The sequence below is a fragment of the Pteropus alecto genome, unplaced genomic scaffold (genome assembly GCF_000325575.1).
Source record: "Pteropus alecto unplaced genomic scaffold, ASM32557v1 scaffold81, whole genome shotgun sequence".
In the NCBI taxonomy this organism is placed as follows: Eukaryota; Metazoa; Chordata; class Mammalia; order Chiroptera; family Pteropodidae; genus Pteropus; species Pteropus alecto.
In genome coordinates, this window is record NW_006433378.1 from 10,600,112 (window position 1) to 10,621,759 (window position 21,648).

The window sequence follows — 21,648 nt, forward strand, 5'->3', positions numbered from 1 at the left end:
CTAAAACAGGTTGTATTAACAAGACCAAAATCTAGAAATAAACTTCACCCAAAATAGCTGTATTTTTTAATGTCATTCTGCCAGGCAGAAAAAGTATGTCCTTGGGTTTTACTTGCATGGTGTTTTCCTAATACTAAAGTTACATAATTGTGTGTGTGTGTGTGTGTGTGTGTGTGTATGTTTGTACACTCGTGCATACATTTCAAACTCTTGGCATTTGTGATTTTTATCATTAAGTAGAATAAATTAACTCAAGTATCTTGCCTTTCCTAATTATCTACAGAAAATATAATAAGTTATAGTACAAGCCTTCCTTTGAAAATTTATCTACTTCTGTTGGTTTGTTGAAAGGCATCAAGAATTAGGAGAGAATATATCTGCAAAATTCTGAATAACATTTTGGTGTTGAAACCAATGTGGATTGTTAATCTAATATGCCCCCTTTATGCCACTCTAGGCAGCACTTATTCCTTATACTCATACCTACACTCTTGTTTTGCCATTTTTACTTAATTTTCTACCTTCAAATACCTGTGTGTGTGTGTGTGTGTGTGTGTGTGTGTGTAACATGATGGCTTTTTGAAAAATAATATAGACAGAAGACATAAATTGAGGAGTAAAAAGAATGATAGCCATATTTAAGTGTTCTAAGTACTGTAATTTAAACTTCAAAAGTCATTGTATGTGTTTGAAATTGAAAATTAAAATGTGAATACAGATTTTTAAATACTAAGTACTTCATCCTAAAGCTATGCCTATTGAGAAATGCATAAAATATTAAATAGAATTAGTCAAGAAGGGTTCCATTGAGTAGTGAACTGCATCCTGCACTGTCAGATTATGGGCCAAACACTATATAACCTAAATTCATAAGATGTATATTTTAAAAATCTTAGTAACTTCCATCCAATAAGAGCGTTTGCCCTTAATTTGAGTATGGATCCCACTTAGTCATTGTTTTGTGTTCTTAGTGAAATTTTTAGTTAAAAATTCTTTTAGAGCATACAGATGAACATGTTTCTAAGTCATTGCGATGATTCTGAGTTTTTTGCCCATGTTAAAACTATGAGTTTATAACTTTATGATATTCTAATATAATTTCTCAGAAAAATAGATTTATTAGTTTTCTTTTTTTTAACAAAAGCTGTAGGGAGAGAATTCAGATTTAAAAATTTTTAAATGCACCTACCATGCCCTGTATTCTCCCTTAGAAACTGTAAAAACTAACTTTGCTATTTAAGAATTGGAAAATTATGGATCCCTATTGAAAAACAGTCAATTAAAAGAAAAATTTTTTGAACCCAATAGCTTTCATTCCATATCTGATAAATCAAGTTTAATATATACTAAAAAATAAAGCTTAATTTTGAATTATTAAAATTAATATGGCCCCATATTTTTCTGGTTTCTCTTATTTTCCATACTCTAAGGGGTTTATTCTGAGACCACTTAATCAAACCTTACCATTTTTTCTCACTGGCTATTAACACACAACACCACACATGAAAATCAGAAAGTCTTCCTTAAATTATTATACTTTTTTCAATGTTGTTCACTAATATTTTTCCTAGGGAAAAAAATTATTTTCTATATATTTATATGCATCTCTTAACTCCATATTTGGCCTAGATTAATCTCTGCTAATTTTCTTGTTCAGTTGAATAAAAGGAGGATTTCAAACATTATGTTTCTTGCAAACTAAGAAAAAGTGAGTATCACACTTAAGAAAATGTCAGATTTACCATACTTATTTTCCTCAGGCAGTTGACCCACACATGTACATGCATGGCAACCTTTTGCAGTGAAATCAGTTACGTATGAGATCTTTCAACCTCGTAAAAGGCATCTAATCTATAAGATAACACATTGTTTAAATCTTAGGTTCCAAAACATAGATTAAATTAAGTATATGAATCTAGTATTGGAAGAAAGGTAATTTAAAAAGCATTTAAAAATTGTTTTGAAGAATGCACTGCTGCAAGGTGGCATAGCCATGTAAACATGACACCACCATCTTATGGAATGTACAAAAAAGGAGTGGCTCTTGTGCCAAATAAACATTCTTCAATTAACGCTTCACAATATGTAGTGTGAACATTCATAGTCTGTGTTTATCCATCCTGAGGCTGCTACTTTTAATGCCTCAAAAACTGTTGCCTGTGCGTATTCTCCTTCTGGTAAATCTTGGGGGAAGATCTGATTACAGGCACATTTTCCCCTTGAAACTGTCTAATAAGCTAAACTAAAACCAAATGAATACTAGATATAAAGAAGGCCTCTTATGATGAATTGTGTCCTATAAATAGAAGTTAAAGAGGGCCACAAGGAAACAAATGGCATAATAAACTCTTTGTATTTGAACATATAATGCTTATTTTGAATTACATAATTATGATACTCATATGAAAAGTTTTCTATCCAAGGATGTTTTTGAGGAAAAAAAGTTATTTTATTTTATTGTGAGATTTTGAATAGGCATTTTGACATCATTATCTATTTGAAGAAAAATGAAGGGATTTCAAAATGAAATAGACTGTATTACCTATTCTGTCCCTTTTGCTGTTGATTTACTCACATTGTTTTTTTTTATTACGCTTAATTTTTCACATTAGTTTTACTTATTTAAATAAAATATAACACCTTAGTTTTATAGTTTTACTTACTTAAATAAAATATAACACCTTAGAATAGTTATGAAAAGCTTTATGTATAATTCTTCAAAAAGAATTTAACGTTCAAATAACTACAGTTGACCCTGGAACAACATGGGTTTGAAATGCACAGGTCCACTTATATGTGTAATTTTTTCAATAAATACAGTTGGCCTTCCATACCTATAGGCTTCACATCTGTAGAGTCAACCAGCTACTGATCAAAAACTACTTTTGATCACTGCAGGGAATTTGAAGATATGGCGGGCTAACTGTATACATTGTTCTACATCATTGTATACAAGGAACTTGAGCATCTGTGGATTCAGGTATCCATGGGGGTCTTGGAACCAATCTCCCATAGACCGAGGGATGACTGTAGTTGAGCTTTAGAGAAGTCAAAAGATATATGTGGATTTTCAACTGTGTGGAGGTTTGGTGCCTCTAACCCCAACATTGTTAACTGTATAATAGTTCCATTGTTTATATTTACTATTTATACACACACAAGCACACATATACATACATATATGTGCACACACACATATTCTGAAGAAAATAATGTTTATTCTTGGGATGGCTTAAATTGTGTTGCCCTTATTTTCTCAGGAATATTCATATTTCTTGGAGCAGCCAAAATTCACATCATACCAGCAATGTACAGACTCACAGTGCTAGGTTATTATGCTTCAGAAGAAGGCCATATATCCCTCACGTTTTATTAATGAATGTTTCAGATATTTTTATTTTCTGTTGTCCATCCCTTTATTTTTCTTTGCTTGTGTTAAACTTAGTTTCATAGGCCTATTTAGAATTCCGGTGTTCAAATGATTAAATAGTTCTTTGAAGCTCAGCTTTTAGGCCTTGTTTGGTCCTGCCTACATGATTTATTCCAGTTAAACATTATCCCATGCCATCTAAGCTGCCTGTTAGGTGGCAGTAGCAAAGGTAGACATAGGTCCAGTCTGTTACAGGAGAAACAGGGACAGACTTGGCAGATAATCTGGTCAGTGAGTCTACATCAAGTGATGGTTCTTAGATGCTTGTTGAGTTCACAGGTTGTTCCAACATAGCTAGTGATTCTTTTTGGACCGTGGGTAGCTAAATTGCTTCTCAATGCATGCATTACCTCTTTCATCATTGCCCACATTTTCTTTTCCATTTGTTATTTTCACTGGAGGAGAGAGGCCTTATAACGTTAGCCTTGTTATATTCCCTTACATGTACTATAGATGTACAAATTACTTAAATCATATATGAATTAGATTCACTTTTCAGTAAAAATTTTAAAGCCAGTATGTCCTTTCCTAATTATTTTTCTGGAAATAAATTACTTTTAATACTGGTATAGACTCTTAACCTAGAACTAAATGATGTTCTCTGATAACCAGACCTCAAGACAAGAATTTTTTTTATTGTCAGAAATACGGTTAGTGTGACTAAAGCTCCAAATTGTTACTACATTTATGAAATTCAATTCTCTGGCTACTTCTTTCTTATTCAAGTTATCTTCCCTGAGAGCTATGTTATTGCTGCACTTTGGGAGGACTTAAAGATTTTCTTTGCTCCAGTCAAAACTAGAAAATGTAATGAAAATTCGTGTAATGAATTTTGCATATATAAGGAGGAAGAAGTGGGGTTACATTATGTTTGAAAATAAGGTCGAACATATTTTTAAAAATCGCTGTAATGAATAGAACCAATATTTGTTAACATTTGCATAAAACTGGCCCTCTAAACTTCAAATGAAGACAACTGGGTAAAATTAATAAAATGTTTTCTGAAGTCATTGCTAAAGTCTCAAAGGACAAAGAAGCAATCACAAAATCACCAGGTCCAATAGATGAACCATTTAAAAGTTTGGTTAAAAGCCAGTGGAAATTATAGGAATGGTAACAGAAAGCATCTCAAATATAGGTAGAAACAGAGGTGCAGTTGACAGGTCAAGGGTAGTAAGGTTTCTGTTATCCCATGGCTGCATTAGTGATTGGAAGGCAGACTAGAAGTCATGGTTCTCAAATTATCTCAATGCATCCACTCCGTGGATGACAAACTTGTGATATGGAGGCTGTCTGGTAAACCCCAAGTGGAAGAGGGTATAAGCTAGTGTAACAGGAGAGCAAAGAATGTGAGAACCTCCTTTGTTGTTAAATTCTAAAGCCCTTAGTAATTTCATCTTTTTTTTTTATTATTGTGTACCATTGTTATTTCTCTTCAAGAACAGACTGTTCTGTGACTTTTCTTTCCTGTCTTTATATTTTTTAAATAGTATCTAACACATTTTGTACTCAATCTTAAGGAAGATTTACAAGGTTTCTTTAAATTCTAACAGTGTTTTTCAAGATAGGGCAAACCATTCTGAAGAACGGAACACAACATTCTGGATATGTTTGAGGTATGTAAAACCTCTAAAGTACCTGGATCCTAAAGAATTGTAGACACGGTTTAGATAGCTGTCTGAAAGTTAGGGAGGTCAAATACTCCCTCTTTGTTTAGAAACTCTAACTCTATGATTTGTTCAAGATAGTTTTTTTTTTTTTTTGAGGAGTTTTGACTGCAAGAAGCGAATGAATGAATAAGCATTTTTTATTAAACAAGCTCGACTTTGTTCTTTTGCTACTGTTCCTTTGTTGTTAAATGTATGCTTCAATTCATGCAATACTCAATATGTTTTCTTTATCTTCAAGAAATAAGCCTTCTAAATAATTATACATATATATGTATATGTATATAATTGATTTTATCTTTTAGTTAACAGAGATCTATTTGGAAGCGTTGTCTAGAATATCGATAAAAGTCTTTTCAGATACCCTCTGAACAGAATAAAGAGTAGTTAGAATAGAAATATGCCTTCTCTATCCCCACACTATTTATTGATTTTTTTTAAATAGTTAATAAAAAGGAAAAGCTATAAAAATTATTCAAGACGTATCGGCGTGTGGTACTCATTGTACAATGATAAAGTTTGATATCTGAGGTTTGCAATCATGTCAGCTTCCTTTAAAACTGGTTGGGATTATTCAAGAATTTACCTGATGGATCCCCTCCTACCCTAGTGAGAAAGTCCCCCTTTCTGCTCTTAGGACAGAAAGACCAAGGTACAGAATAAAAACCAGGTAAAAGAACCTGTAAATATTACATTCCCCTGACTTGTTCACTCACCTCCTCCTCCTTCCCATAAGTAGATGTGTTTCTTAGGGTCTGTGTGTAAGTGGTTATTTTAAAAATTATTACAAGGTCATTTTTTCAAAGGAATCTAAAATGTCTCGTATTCACATTGGTTTGTAAATCTAAAAATTCTTGGAAGGGACATGTAAATTGAGATGGCATTACTACAGTTTGGAAATTTTATTTATTTGATTCTTTAACTCAGAATAATAGTGCCCTCAGATCCTGAAAACTCTAGTAGTTGTCTGTATTTTGTTTTACCCTACTAAACCTTATGTACATCAGTCAAAGGAAGAATTTCAGACTTTATCCTTTACTCTCTGCTCTGCTGCATGTCGTCAAAACCTAGTCACTCTGTCACCACATTCCAGGTGCATAAAGTCAAGTTCAAGAAATGGAAATCAATGGAATTTTTTTTTTCTATTTAACAAAATTTGATTTAAAAATAGCAGGTAAAATAAACCCAAATCAATCTGTTACATGGAAATGTTATTTTGCATTTATATGGCAGTTTTTGTTTTCATTTGGGCTTAAAGTTGCAAAATTTGACATTCCAGTCCAATGTGGTAGCTTCCTTGAAGTGTTAAGTAGTCTGTCTGTAATTGCATAATAAACGTGGAAGAAAAAGAATTGGAACTTGGAGTTTTCTAAGTTTCAGTTTGTTTTTTCATCCATTTTTCTTTTACATATTAAATTCCCAAATTAGGAATGCTGTTTGCTTTCAAAATTAATTTACACCTCTCAAAAATCCTTGTTCTATGATACACTTGTGCTTACTTTTCTGTGATTTAAGCGTTTATTTTCAAAAGGTTAAAAATGTTAGAAATGTGAATGAAACAGAAATGCAAATAAAAGCCTCCAAACTGGTAGATTTCTTGTTTTGATAAAACCCTCATGGGAGATTTGGAGAAACTTTGATGTTCCACTAACTGACCTTATTCCTTGGAATAGATGCAATGATGCATTGCCAAATGTTCTTTTATCATGTAACTTGAGAGACTACCACATGGGAGAGAATAGAATATTTTGTTGATATATCCTTTGAACATTAAAGTATTCAGTAGCTACTCTCAGAGTCTACCAAATAAAGAAAAGTTTTATCTTTAGCTGATTTTTTAATCATATAACATGTAGCCAGATCAGAAAGACATGAGCAACAAAATGGTTGACTAATGAACTAATGTAAAAGTGAATGAATGAATGAAACTTATAAGTAAAGGCTTTAAATAAATCACATTAGATATTATGTTACTAAGTTTAACATGCTGTGAAATTCAAATAAAAATGGAAAACATCTCTAGGCCATCAGTTATTCAGTTATGCCAAAGTACTTAGCTATTTTAAATCATTGTAACCTTCCCACTTCTGCAGTGTTATATAAGAGGAAATTCAAATAGGGAATAAGACACATGGAGAAAAGTAATGGTTTTAACACTATTTGTAATATCCCCAAATTGGAACCTCTAGAGTTTCTCAGCAGTTGGGAAACAGTTAAGCAAATTATGATACACTCCCAAGATGAAATTTTATACAAGTACTTATATTATTAATTAGACAAATTGTAGCACGCTATGAAAAAAAGAACATGAGCTTTGTGGTTGGACAGACCTATGATTCAATACTTCTATCACTTCTGAAATGTTCAGAATACAAAGAGATTCCTAGATTCTCAGCCCTCTCAGAAATCTTTTATGAGATCTTCCTGGCATGATATAGGCTACGTTGCTGGCTGGTGTGATCCAAAATCAAAAGTGTATTCACAGAGAGGACAATTTAATTTTCAGAGTTGGTCTGACAAAACAATTAAGAGGTGAACTTCGAAATCAGATAGACCATGATCAAATTCTAGCCATTTACTAGTGGTATATCATTTGCGTACTGACTGCCTTTGAAGCTTAGATTCCCTGTCAATAAATTGCAAATAACGATAACCACTTACCTCGTGGAGTCGTTGTGATGATAAAATGATATGACGTATACCAGCACAGGACTAGATAAGGATTAGATGTTGACCATGGTAATTATTGGTTTCATTGTTGTCGGGTCATTATACTAATCAAAAACCGCCGCTCAAAAAGATTTTAGTTGTCCATTTTTGCCTAAATAATTAATTCCCAGTATAACATTAAAGACCCTTGATAACTATGCTGCTATCCAACTGCCTGGCCATTTTTCCAAATAACCTTCCTGCATGAGCTAGTATTCCACCACTCTCTCCTGCTCATTTTCCAAACATTGCATGAACGTTTGAACACTTCCCCTTTCTCTGCCTTCAAACTAGAAATCTTTTTCTAACTTTGCTTCCTCTAACAGTCCTTCTAATCCTTTAAGACTCTACACAAATTGAACTTCCTACTGTAAGCCTTCTTTATAGTACTCAATATTTATCATCTCTCTCCCCTGTGTTTTTATAGCACTTTGTATTTACTAGTATGCTTCACATTTTCCATGTATTATAATTTTATTTGTGTCTGACTCTTCTACAACATATTAAGTTGTTTGAGGAAAAAGGCCATCTCTCCCCACTCATATTATTAATCTTTTTAGCAACTTAGTCACTTGTACACAATGGAAACTCATAAGTGTATATGTCAAATTAAATTCAAGAGTGACTAAAATCTCTAGGAATAACCTAGAGTAATTTAGTATAACTCTTCTTGACAGGTCTGTGCCATTCGAAGGGCCCATTTGAGTATGATTTTTCTAATTTTTACATAGCAAATTTTCATTTATATGAGATTGGTGCTAAAAAGGCAAAAAGTATCGAGATACTTGACCCTAAGTTATCTTTTCCCCCCTCTCACTTCATTTTAATTAATTGCACAGATACAAGGCTTACGAGTACAATTATATGAGAATAATATTCTAGCTCATAGGTATAACCTTTATGTAATTCACAAGCTCTATCCCTGGTTTGCTTACAAAAGTGCCTATAATATTTTAGGAAATTTCTACTACTTAAAGATATGGAAAGATATAGATGTTGATTAACATGGTATATTTGGAAGATTTGTAAGTTCTGTGGAAAGAAAATAGACTCAAGATTTCAAACATAATGTTTTATAATTCTTTCTCTGAAAAGGAAGAAAATTTAGTTCTTTAAAATTGATTTAACTACAAGGGTGGTGAGACTTGGAAAGAAAAGGCTAAAACTTGATCCCAATGCGAATGTCAGCTGATCTTGAAAGAGTTCCTGATTTTAGTCAAATTAAATTAATTTTTAGCAGCCTGGTCTACAACTTCACTCATTGATAGGGAATATCTATCAGGCCTCCAAAGACAAAAGCTCCTCTTGTAGATTCTTTATTTCCTTACATCTTTACAAATCTATGAACCATTTTTATAGGCACTCTCCGAATGACTGAAAAGATCAATTAAACCACTAAATTTAATATATATATAATGTGTGTGTGTGTGTGTGCGTGTGTATATACACATATATATGTGAAATATATATGTAGTTTTTTCCATAGAATCTATACCCAGATTAATGGCCTATTACTTCCTAACCTAGAGAATTTGGCTAAATCCTTGGATAAATTCAAATACGCTTAGTGTTACACACTTTCTGACAAAGAGTCAGTATATTTGGTAATCCAACCAATGAATCAAAGTATCTGTTCATAGTCTTAGAATTTTTAAATATCTTGATTACCTTGTCTTGGTATTTCAAGCTGAATATATATTACCGATATCTAACCCTGGATAGAGAAATGATTGGACTTGCCAGAGTTTGATAAAACCCATCAAAATTTAAAACTATCAAGGTCAGAGTAGACTTTCAAAAATCCTTATTCCTGATCAGATGCAGTGGTGAACTTAAACTTTAAAGATAAATCCATCAGCATATTACAAGTCATTATAAGTTCCAGCTGTCTTTTATCAGAAATAGAGAAGAAATTATTTAAGTATTACATATTTTTTAAATAGAAAAGAGACAAATTAATTCATACGTAATCCTAACTTGGAAGTATTATTGTATTAAGAATCCTATTTTATGAGCCCTTCCTGTGAATCACTCCATGTCTCTTCTTGAACCCCACTTTCCTGCCTTCTCATGTATATCTTTATACAACAAAACTGAACTTTTCACCCTTTCCTGAATGTATATTTTTATTTTTTATCTTGCCAAGTTCCAAATCACTTTTAAATATATAAAATTCTACCATTTCTGCATGGAGACTGGATGATCATATTATAGATGAAATATGGATATAAGCAAACAACTAATATAAATAAATGCTATCTTAATGATTAAAAAATCAATTATTAAGTTTAAAAAGACTTTATTAAAGAACAATTGATTATAATCATACTAGTTTATTGGTAATTATATTTAAATACATTTAATACATTTTATAATTTAATACATTTTAACATTTATATTGTGACTTTCTTAACATCTAACCCAAATAAATTATAACTATTATCACTAAAGTTTATATATAATATATTTAACAAAGGATTTGGAGTATTGATGAAATACCACATCTTACTAGTACTTAAAAAGATCAAACTAATCTGAATGGACTAAAAATCTTTTAAAATAATAAGATAAAAATATATTCATATATAGACATGGACTAGTTGCCTATTTTAGATCTTTTCTCCTCAGTCTACAGTTCAAAACTATATGACGTTCTTGAAGAAGAAAGAGAACTGGCATATAGTTTTAGAATTTAACAACTCATGATGACATAGATATGGCATTTTTCTATAAAGTTTTCATAGCCTATGTTGCATAGATTGCATATTAAATGTTTATTTTATAATCAAAGGCCAAAGAAATTATGAGAAAAACAAAAGGGTAAAAAGTTAATCAAAATTTGATAATACTAAATTTAAGTAAGAACTAACTTATTTCTATTATCCTGAAATTTTTAAAGGTAATCCTCACAACATTGAATAATTTATTATTTATTACACATAGTAGTTAGCTGGGCATATTACAAGATATTATTGGTTGGGGAACACCTAAGACAAATTATTTTCTAATGAGAACCCTCACCGTTTTTCTTCTCTTACCTGAAATTGTCACAGGAAGTCTTATTTGGTTTGTCTTGTTATGAACAAGTATTTGTAGAATAATTTTTCATGCTATTGCTACAGGTGATTTTCTATAGAAAGATATTATGAACATTCTTGGATATTTTTATTTTTACAAATATAATTAATATATAATCATGACTGAATATATGTAAATATGTCACGTGTCACAGATGTCTTTGATATATTGCACATTTGAATGAATACATAGACATGGAATCACAGGTTTCTGAAATACATGTGAATTCAAATAACTAAAATGTTTATAAATAACATTGAAAGACTTCAGTCATATGAATTTCCTTATGAAGCATATTTTATTAACACAGTAAAAAACAGAGTGTGGGAGTTGCCTAATTTTAGTCTTATTTTAAAGCAATGAGAAATTTAACTGCTTTAATTTTAAATGATATACTCAAACTTAAGCTATATCCATTCAAGAATTTTTCCTATAAAGTTAACTTTCCCTCTCTCTACTCATCAAGATTATTATCTAGTAAACTGTGGCTATTTCTGGATTAATTGGTTCATATCTGAAAAAGGACAGATTTTTTTAAATGTATTCACTCCCAAAATGATGTAATTATAAAACAAATCTGGCATTTTATGTTTAAGGAACAATAGGATACGCAAATATACATTGAGATTTTTTTAATTATCTACAAAAAATGCTGACATTTCAGCTGGAAAGAACATCAGATCCATTTTCTACAGGGAATCTAGAGAGATTGTATGTCTTCCTCTGGAACCCATAGCTAGTTAATAACCAGTGACAGACCAGAGACAGATTTGTCCCATCTTTTGTTAGGTGCAATTTTCTCTTAACCTGAAATTTTTTTTTAACCCTGAATTTCTTAATGGTAATTCTCATGACATGGAATATTTCATTATTTATTAACTAACATTTCTAACTGTTCCAGAATATTTTTCTATATCTTGGGTACCAATGACTGACACATAAAATTAGTCACTTATTTACCAAATGAATAAACTTAACCACCTTTATTCGAATTTAATATCTAATGAGGAATTGCAACTTACTATGTGATCACCATCTGTCATTCAGTATAAACTGAAAGTATACTTTTTACTATTCTTTCATTCCTTTTAGTTAGAAGTACAGTTCATCAAAAAGTTACTGATTATTGATCCAGTATAATTGAAATAGTCACACATTTAAATAAGGTGGCTAAATAATGAAAATTACTTCTAAATTTAACTAAAGAAGGAAAAACAAAGTATGTTTGTGATTTGTTTGTGTATTGTTTTTTAACATGATAAAGACTGGATTGAGAAGTTTGTCAGACATACATATGTATTTTCCCAAGATGATATCTTTTTTGATGGCTTTAGTGAAGAAAATGATGCATTTGAAGCAATATAGTATGCATAATTTAAATGCCAAGGATACATTCTGGGTTTTTATTTGCTTTAAGTTTATCCAATTTTCATGGAAGGCTCTCTACATCAAGGATTGGCTGTGTCAGTTTTTGTTTGGGAGAGTATTAACTTGCAATCTAGGTGCAGTTAGATGCTTCCAGGGTAGAGCAGAAGCCTCTGCTGCTCTTAGGTTTCTCTTCTGGTGCCAGAATCACCTCCCTGCAAGACTGCATGTGGAACACTCCTGATCTGAGTTTGTTTCTCCCAGGACTCTGGCTCCTTAGGGATTTGCCTGACTAGCTTGAGGGAAGTATTCCAGCCTGCTTTCTTTCGGATAGTATTTCTTCTTCATTTTATCTAAATAGAGGATTATATTAGCTAAACATTATTAAACTTGAGATATGAGTAGGTACATTTCTGGTATCTGTTTTTGTTACAGGTTCTTATGGTCCCTGGGTGTTTCTACATGTAACGTTGTGTTTTAATGTAACCATCTTTAAATAGCTACAACTCTTAAGAAAAAGTTTTGAAGGACCCTAAGCAAGTTGTTTGAAAGAAACAGGCATTTAAGTGCTTAATTCAATTAGCAACTCATAAAGTCTATACTGATGAGGATGCAGATAGCCTTTATAAGCATTAATTTCATGAAATGAACATTTTGTAAAAGTGAATGTGGAGTTTGTAGTTCTTTAGGCAAATCTTCACTGTCGGTTGAATTTATTTAAAGAGCTTTTCTGGTCACCTTTGAACCTCAATGATTTCTCCAGATGTACAGAAGTGAACAATGTAAAAATCTTGCTGTTTCAGCAGAACTGATTCCAGCTGGCTGGGAACTGGATCTGCAAGTCATTGGTTACAGCTGTGTTTCGATTTATATGTGATGGTTGAAAAAATAAATTACCCGATTAGATGGCTAGAAAGAGGACTCTTTGTTTAGCCCTTGTGTGGGGACTGAAAGTGTTTATGGTGCTGTTTTCTACGCAATCTTTGCAAAGTAAGCTGGACAAATAGATTTATTCAATGTTCTTAAGAAATGTTGCATATTCAGCTTTAATTCTTTGCTAAAGAAACTATTTTTTAAAATAATGCTGTCATCTAGCAAATGTTTTAAAGGTCTAGCATTTAAGAGAAGCAGTAAGTTTTCTGTCCTACTGAGCACTGCGTTTAGTAATTGAAAAGCTGTTTTCTTTTGTTTAATGCGTACTTTAAAACATGTCTTTGTCAGGCATAGGAATGGAAGTATGTTTCTCTTAAATTCAAAACCTTATAATAGTAAAGTATCCAGGGGTTAAAAAAAAAAAAGACTCTATTTTAACCCTTTTCCTTAATGAGTTATGGCCCGTGGTGAGTTATGGCTTGTGGCACGTAAGAGAAAATAAATTAATTATATTGCTAAATAAAGAAATATAATTAAGCGTTACTGAAAAAAAAAATGACAAGCCTGTGGGCCACTTAGGCTATGAGGGTTTTGAATGTGTGGAATACTTTCTTTGTTATCTAAATTTACAGATAGAGTTGGAAGAGCATGTAACCTTTCAGGTTAGTGAAAGTCAAAACGCTAGTAACTCTTGCAGGTTTAGAGTACAGTGTACAAAATACCCTCCCAAGAGGATTCATATATTACTGTAACATGGTATGAAGGTTTTTCGTTTTTGTCTTTGTTTTAAATTATTTCCCAAGGTAGCTTAAATTGAGTCCTTCAGTTTCTTTTAAGTTATAAAGCTGTCAGGCCCAGTGGATTGTTAGCAGCTCAACCAATTCTATTGAGGTATTAAAAAAAGTAATGGGTAGGTAGCTCTGGAAAAGAAGGTTACAATGATGTGTTTTCATTTTTATTTTCTCAAATAGATACTAATTTTTCTAAACAAATTCAACATTTTTCTGAAAGTTTCTTTTCTAATGCTTTGTAAAATTTTGAAAAGGGACAGAATTCTCAACTGATCTTGAAAATGAGGCCAAGCACTTAATCGGGTATTACAGTGCCCAGCAAGTTCGATAGCAATTAAGTGTGGAGAATATCCACAAATGTATCACTTTTTTCCCCGTGAAAAATGACAATTCTTTATCCATCTCCTTTTTTAAGCTGAGATATGTATTATGGAATTTTTGTGATGCAGAATGAATAACCATAATGTATCCAAAAGGAAACAAAGGTGGAATTGATCTGCCTTGAATTGGTAGACAGTTTTGCTGTGTCAGGTTATTTCCTTGATCAGTGAAAGTAAACCCTCTAACCTTAACAAATCAATACAATAGATTGGAAAGGATGGGAACAAAGGATGAAAACGCAGGATACACTTGAACCTTCACTGTTCAGATATATTTAAATGATGTTGATAACGCTTAGAAGCATTTTCCTCTACCCCTATGTAATGGAAGCTTCTTCAACCTATATTGAAAACCTATGTAATAAAGTTTGAATATGCTATAGTGGCATTCTTCATGAAATAATATGTTTTGAAAAGTTAACCTTATCTCATGGAACTTATACTTCTAAAAATGTATTCATCAGGATAGTTTCTATCACTGAACATAGAGATAACAAAGTGAAAACTCGATCTTGAAAAGGACATGTATGATTGTGTGATATTGCATTTCAAAAATATGCATTATTTTAATAGAAAAATCAGGAAAGGAAATGACAGTATCTATAAAGAGAATACTTCTTAATTTAAAATAATTTACTCTCTCATTTATGCTCCATTCCTACCTACTATGATAATGGATAAAGAATTTTCTTTATAATAAAAAAACTTCAAATTAGCATTTTAGTGAAGAGAATTCTAAAAATTTGATTATGAGCAATCACAATAACTTTATTAATAACTATTTCATTAAATAAAGCAGCATTCAAAATGAGCAGTTTTAAAAACCAACAAAGATTTCTTAAAACTTTTTAATAGTTGATAGAGATTTTTAACCCATAAATCATCTGATTTTCCGATATATTTTTTATTTAGAATTTCTAAAATTCATTTAAGGAGGTTTTATAAATGCATCATTAAAGCTAACGTATGTCTGTTCAATCAATTAATCCTAAAATGTTTTTGATTCATAGAGACTAATTTTTACAAATAAGTTATCCAACGAAACTACGGCTCCTTAGTGTGTATACTACAAAGTGTAAACACATTGTTATAAATCATAGAAAACTACTACCTCCTTAGTTCTAAAATGAAAATATATATTGTTTCAAATAAATGAAAATTTAAATGTAAATAGGATAATCCATAGAAAGTTCTAATATAACATATTAATATCATTATGTAGCTGATATAAAATGTATTTTTGAGATTCAGTTATTGGATGAGATATCACAGGGAATAGAAAGAGGATATATTATTAGTCTTTCTGGAAATCAATGATATTGGACAGCACTGCGAGGATTATATAATACAATTACGGATTAAGGTTAGAGGATTATATTATATCTAAATAGTAGGTAGCAATAACCAACATGTGTTTATTTTACTTCCCTTCCATTGCACAAAATTTTTAGAGCTGAGTTAGGGCGTGGTGATTAACCTAGTCATTCCTCCTAATTTTAAAGATAAGAAAACTAAATTTCTGGTAGTCAAATGACTTATCCAAGACCATAGACTTTATTGTTTACTGAATTGGCACTAGAAACAGTTTCCTGACTCCTAAATCATTTCCCTTACTTCCCAACTTCGTTTCAAAATGTTATATAAGTAAGGAAAATAATACTCTTCCATAGTTATGTTAGCTAAAACATAAATTATTATTGCTCTTTTGCCATGATATTCAAGGTCAAAATATGACAGTAATTCTGAAGCCATTTGCTGTTATTTAACCTTTTCCTCTAAATCTTATCTTAAAAAGCCAAGATTCTTTTCTCTTTCATCTATTAGGAAGTACAACAAAGCAGAAACATCTCTTTTTACTAATATATTAGTACATATTACTAATATATGTATATATTCCTAATAACTACTAAAAATACTTTCTCAGATAAATGTAATATGATATGAAATAATTTTTAGTGGTTTTCAAATTGCCCCTCATTATCATAACCAGCCTTTTGCCTGAAAGAGAAACACTCCACCAGCATCCTATTTGTTCATGTGTATGGCTGTATAACAATGGCTGTTATTGTCACTTTCCCCTCAAGGCCTCCCTCAAGTTTATATTGTTGCTCTAATTACCCCATCTCAGACTTTCTGTCCTCAAACTTCATCTCTCTAGTATGGCTTTGAATGGGGTCCCCTCCTGGATATTGAGGACAGACTTGATTGGCAAGTGGATTTTGCACTTGGAGAAAGCAGAGAGGGAAGAGGAAGGAGAAAAGATAACTAGAGAGAGTTACAATCATGAATATCCATTTCCTAAATAGAAGAATGAACATTAGATTTTACATGCCAGGGTCTAAAAGATTATCTCCTAAAGGAAGAGAAATCTTTGTGATTATTTTTCCATGTTTCTTGGGATGCTCTGCACTTATACATCAAAGGAGAAAGAGAAAAAAATAAAACTAATTTCAGGTTGACAAATAAACCATTTGCATCACAGTCAAAAAGTGTCTGAGTTAAACATTCAATCATTCTCTAGTCCAAATTCTAAAATTCTAAGAGAAAATATGGATCAGGTATTGTTCCTGGTTAAAAGCCATCTGTTTCTTTTACCACAAAAAGTTTGAAGTAATAACTCATATACATTTATATTTTACTTCTTTTTCTTTTTGCTTAAGATAATTATTTCCAGAATCTGGTAACTCAAAATTATCTTAACGGAGTCTACACACACACACATGCACACACACACACATACACACACACACACCTGTTTTTTCTCAGGGTTTTATTTGATAGGAGATTCCCAGCAGATCCTCCTAGTTCATTGGTATCTGATTCTTGTCTCCCCTGCCCTTTAACTATTATTTATTTTCTCTTTTAAAAAAATAAAAGGAAAGAAAGAGTTCGAACCATAGTTGTTGCTGCTCTTAACTGCTTTTCCTTCCTTATATGAATAGGATTTTTAAAAATTGCTTTTTCTCTGGATTTTTTCTACTCATACTATTATATCCCTTCTTTATTGAAAACAGAAATATGTAATATGTATTGTTTGACACTAAAAAGACCATGACTCTCACTTCTGGAAAGGATAGACACATAAACATCTCTCATTTATTCAGAGACTTTAGCTTGAGTAATTTTTTTGTGCCTTCTGATTTTTTTTTAACTTCTTTAATTTTTGTCTAATACTTCCCCTTAAGTACTCTTGCATATTTCAAAACTATTAGTAAATAAAACCATTAGATCCTCTTCAGTCAAATGGAATTCTCTTATTTTAGACCTTCAAATAAATCAATATAGATTTATCCTCTTAAAATAGACTGGAATGAAAGTATTGGGACCCAATGGTCAGTTGTGCTACAGACTTTTCATGAGGACAGTTTTTGTCAGCACCGTCTAATAAAACTCTCTGCAAGGTTGGAAATGTTTTATGTCCGCATTGTCCAAAATGGTAACCACTAGCTATGTGTGCTAGCATACATTTGAAATATGGCTAGGGCAACAGAGGAACCGAATTTTTACTTTACTTTAATTTTAATTTTAATGGCTATGTGTGGCTTGTTGGACCTTATTGGAGAGTGTAGGTTACATAAAACAAAGAAAATATGAAAGTGATGAAAAGCAATATATTCTTCACATCCAGACTTTTGAGTTAAAGTTTGCACAATTGATCAGTTTTTGTCCTCCTTCTCCCTTACCCTAAACCAGTTTTTTAAATATGATTCCCATAATAAAACTGATTTTGGTGTCCTTTATGGAAAACAAAAGATCCTTGCCTTAGCAGTAAGGTAGAGGGCAGGTTTACTAAAGTATTTCAGAGTAGTTGTCTCTTCATTTAACTTAATATATTATTTTGATATACATTCAGATATATCTTAGTTAATTTTTAAGTTAACAGAACAAAACTCAACTAACATATAGAAATAATTGATCTAGCAAGACCATCCATGTGTTGCATTGCTTAAATATAAAACAAATTTTTACTTTGTAAATACTTTAACCATCATCAGAGTCTCACTTAGGGATGTTTTAGTATTGATAATTAGTAGTTTAGAATCAGAGGAGACCCTAAACCCATATCTATGACAGTAGTAATTGAACTGATTGATTACAACATCTTCTTTCAAATAAATATTGATTATAATCAAGTCTGTGTTCCTATTGGCCCCAACTATAGTCTTTACAGAAGCCTGGGCACTTGAAACTGGCCAACCCCTGTCTGGATATAAATATTTTAAATGCATGACCATTCAGTGTTATTTTTTTTTCTTCAAACCTTTATTCCTCTTGATTTTCTACTTCCTTGGCTAATATTTTTATGCCTTCCATAAAGTTAAGTGATGTGTGTGTTTTTCTGTATGTAATAAAAAGAGATAGCATGGATTAGGGGGGAAGAACTTGTGTTTGCATCTGCCATTTCTGATTTGCAGAGCTAGGAGTGAGCTGCTCACGTACACAGTCCACAGAGCTAAGATATCAGTAGGCAGTTTGCTGTAAGCATACGTTTAATTATTAAAATAGTCGACATTTTATGTCTGATAGCCATCGCGAGGTCATGACATTAATTTATCCAGAGAATTGTGGGCAACTGTCTGGAAAGAAAAAATAGTATAAAGGACACAGATGCTGGAGAGCTAAAAAAAAAAAAAGATGACTCTTTGAGCAAAGAGACTTTAAAAGTTGATCAGTAGATTTAGAAGTAGAACGAGAGGTAGAACAGGAAGTATTGAGCAGGCGTCTCACTTTTACTGACGATAAGTATTTAAAGCTATGCTATGCATGCATTAATTTCTGTTACAGTTTTTCATTAACTTCTAAACTTGAACAATATTCCTGAATCTGGTTTCTGCAGTCTAATTTCATGTTATTTGGTGTTTCAGTGCTCAGTGATTTTTTGCTCTTTATTCTGTTCCTTTCTTCCCCTTCATTCTCCTCCCTCTTCCCATTTCTACATTTCCTTTTCTTCCTCCCTTTCTTATTCTTTTCCATCCTAATGAGAGTGTGTACTTAATTCCATGTTTCCTTCCAGGGCCCACTTCTTTATCTGTGTATTTTGTTTTTGTGCTTGAGTTTTTCTTTCTTTTTTTTTTTTTCTTTTCCTTTTCTTTCAAATCAGGAGCCTATAGAAGCTGATTTTAGAGATACATGTCTGCCTGCAGATACTTCTCTTTATGGGTTGTGTGATGTTTTCTTTGGAACCTCTGCAAATGGTTGTCCTTCACGTTTGTTGCCACAGATATGTTGCCAAACTGCTACCTTAGTTGGTCCTGCAGTGCCGCAGTGCATGCTGGGATCTGTCTGTGTCAGTAAACTGAAATTTCAGCAGCACCAGACAGCATTAGAGTTGGCTTGAAAATTGCTGTACTTCTCTTCCCTTTGTATGTATTTCATGTATGCTGCAGAGTCACCGATAGCTAGCTCTAGAAAGTAATTCTGCAATATTGCTCACGTAGAAAGGAAAGGTAGGCAGTTTACCACATTCTATCATTAAAGGGAACAATTGAAGAACAAAGGAACCAGATAAATACCTATATACTGCCTTTTGTGTTGAGAAACACGGTAGCACAAACACGACCGTGTTCAGCTAAGTATTTTGCTTCCTCTTAGAACAATGCATATAGATTGTTTTTACGTATGTACACAAATCCATGTTTTCTATAAATGTATGATCAATCTTTAATATTTATAGCCTGCAAACATTTCTTAATCTCAAAAACTTTTACATATCACCAACACACAGCTATTTGTTATTATTTTTAAAGTTAAGTAAAAGAAAAATAAAAAATTTACTAATATCCTGTTGGTTGATTTCATTCCGGCAACTTAAGATTTCGCCACCGTTTAAATCATATTGATGATTCAGATGCTGGCAGATCTTATAATTCTTGTGAAATGAGAGCATGGCTAATAAAAATATTAAGCAATTATTTTTATTAAAATAGTAGTTTTTCATTATTAAATAGAAATGATTGATGTATACAGATCAGTCTCACTCATGTGTCTCTTGGTCTGTTTGGGGGCTTCCTATAGAACTGGAAAGATTTCTTTTGCCCTTTCCTCAGCTGGGGGAGTGGGGAAGAAGGCATGAAGTAAAGTCTAGGATTGTTAAAGAATTGCTGGCATTATTTCTCTATCACTTGTGAGTCTGGCTGCCTGCTTCCTGAGGTAGTGGATACAGGATGGGACTGTGTCGGAGCTTGTTTCCACAACTGCATTTGGAGATCTGTCTTATTGATTAAGGGGAAAAGGGGTGGGGATCAGAGTGTGAGGTGAGGGGAGGACCAGCTGACTACTGGCTCATTGAACCACAAGATATTTTCTCCCGGAAACATGTCAAACAACTGAGACATAGCCACAGAGAAAGTAGAAAAAAAGGTAGAAAAATAAGGCGACCCTGGAAGAAATGAAGGCACTTCTCATTAAAGCCCTGGGCTTTTTCTTTTCACTCCTTTTCTTTCCTTCAGTTTCTCTTCATTTTCTTTTCTTTTTCTTTCATCTTCTGACCTGCAAAGGCTAGAGTGACAGCGTCATGCAAATGCTGCAGTCCCGCAGGTCTGGGAGAGGGTGGATGCTAGACTGCGAGTTAATGTTAATGATGAGCGCAGTGAAAATACCAGCCGCCGCCACCCCCTGCACACAGAGCGCTCTGAGTCAGCATCAGATGCTTTGCCTCGCCTCTTGCTGGGTGTCTGTATGCCTGTGCGCGCGCGTGCTCGCTCGGGCATCCGTGTCTAGCTGAGGGGAGGGGGTGGCGTGTGAGTGCGTGGAGGGTAAAAGCCAGTCAGTCAGTGAGAAGCAAAGGTACGTTGGAGAGCAACTAAAATCTGACTGATTTCCATCTTTGGAGCATCAGATGTATTCCCTAAGGAGGATGGGTCTCCGTGATGGGGGTGGTATAATTATGTTAATGTCATATTTATGGAGGGGTGAGATTTTTCATTCTAATAATTGGTTGAATGCTGTGGTCAAAAATTGTAAAGCCATATTCAGTTTTAAGGAAAAGCATGGACTTATATCTCAGGACTGTTTTATTTTTTGCTTTTTGTAAGTGCTGCTTTTTTGTTTGATTTTTTAAAAACTATTTACTATTTTAAGCCATAACTGATTCAGTATGGAAAATCAAATGATAAACAGAAAGAGATCTTATATAATGATGCATTACATCATGGAACAGAATATTTAAAGTCTTGCAAGGCAAAGTAAAGATCTGGACAGAGGTTGGGGGTGGGGGTTGGGGTTGGAAAGGGGTGTGGTACTAGGGGGGAGGAGGGGGGCCAGTTAGCAAATATTTTGTTCAGCATAGCTTTCCTTGCAGCTTACTTGGAAATGGATGATTCACCTGTTCTACAGGAAAACATTCTAATTATTTC

General features: G+C 32.7%; 1 long non-coding RNA gene across 10 annotated transcripts in view; it reads left to right on the forward strand.

Moving 5' to 3' along the window:
- Positions 1-21,648, forward strand: part of LOC107195425 — a 292,038-nt gene that overhangs the window by 118,014 nt on the left and 152,376 nt on the right. Inside the window, exon 1 of one of the 10 annotated variants that reach the window (XR_003045234.1) lies at positions 17,185-21,079. The exons of the other annotated variants lie outside the window; for them this stretch is intronic. This is a non-coding gene — a long non-coding RNA (uncharacterized LOC107195425). Of the gene's footprint in view, positions 1-17,184; positions 21,080-21,648 lie in introns of those variants that run through there. 10 annotated transcript variants of the gene reach the window in all.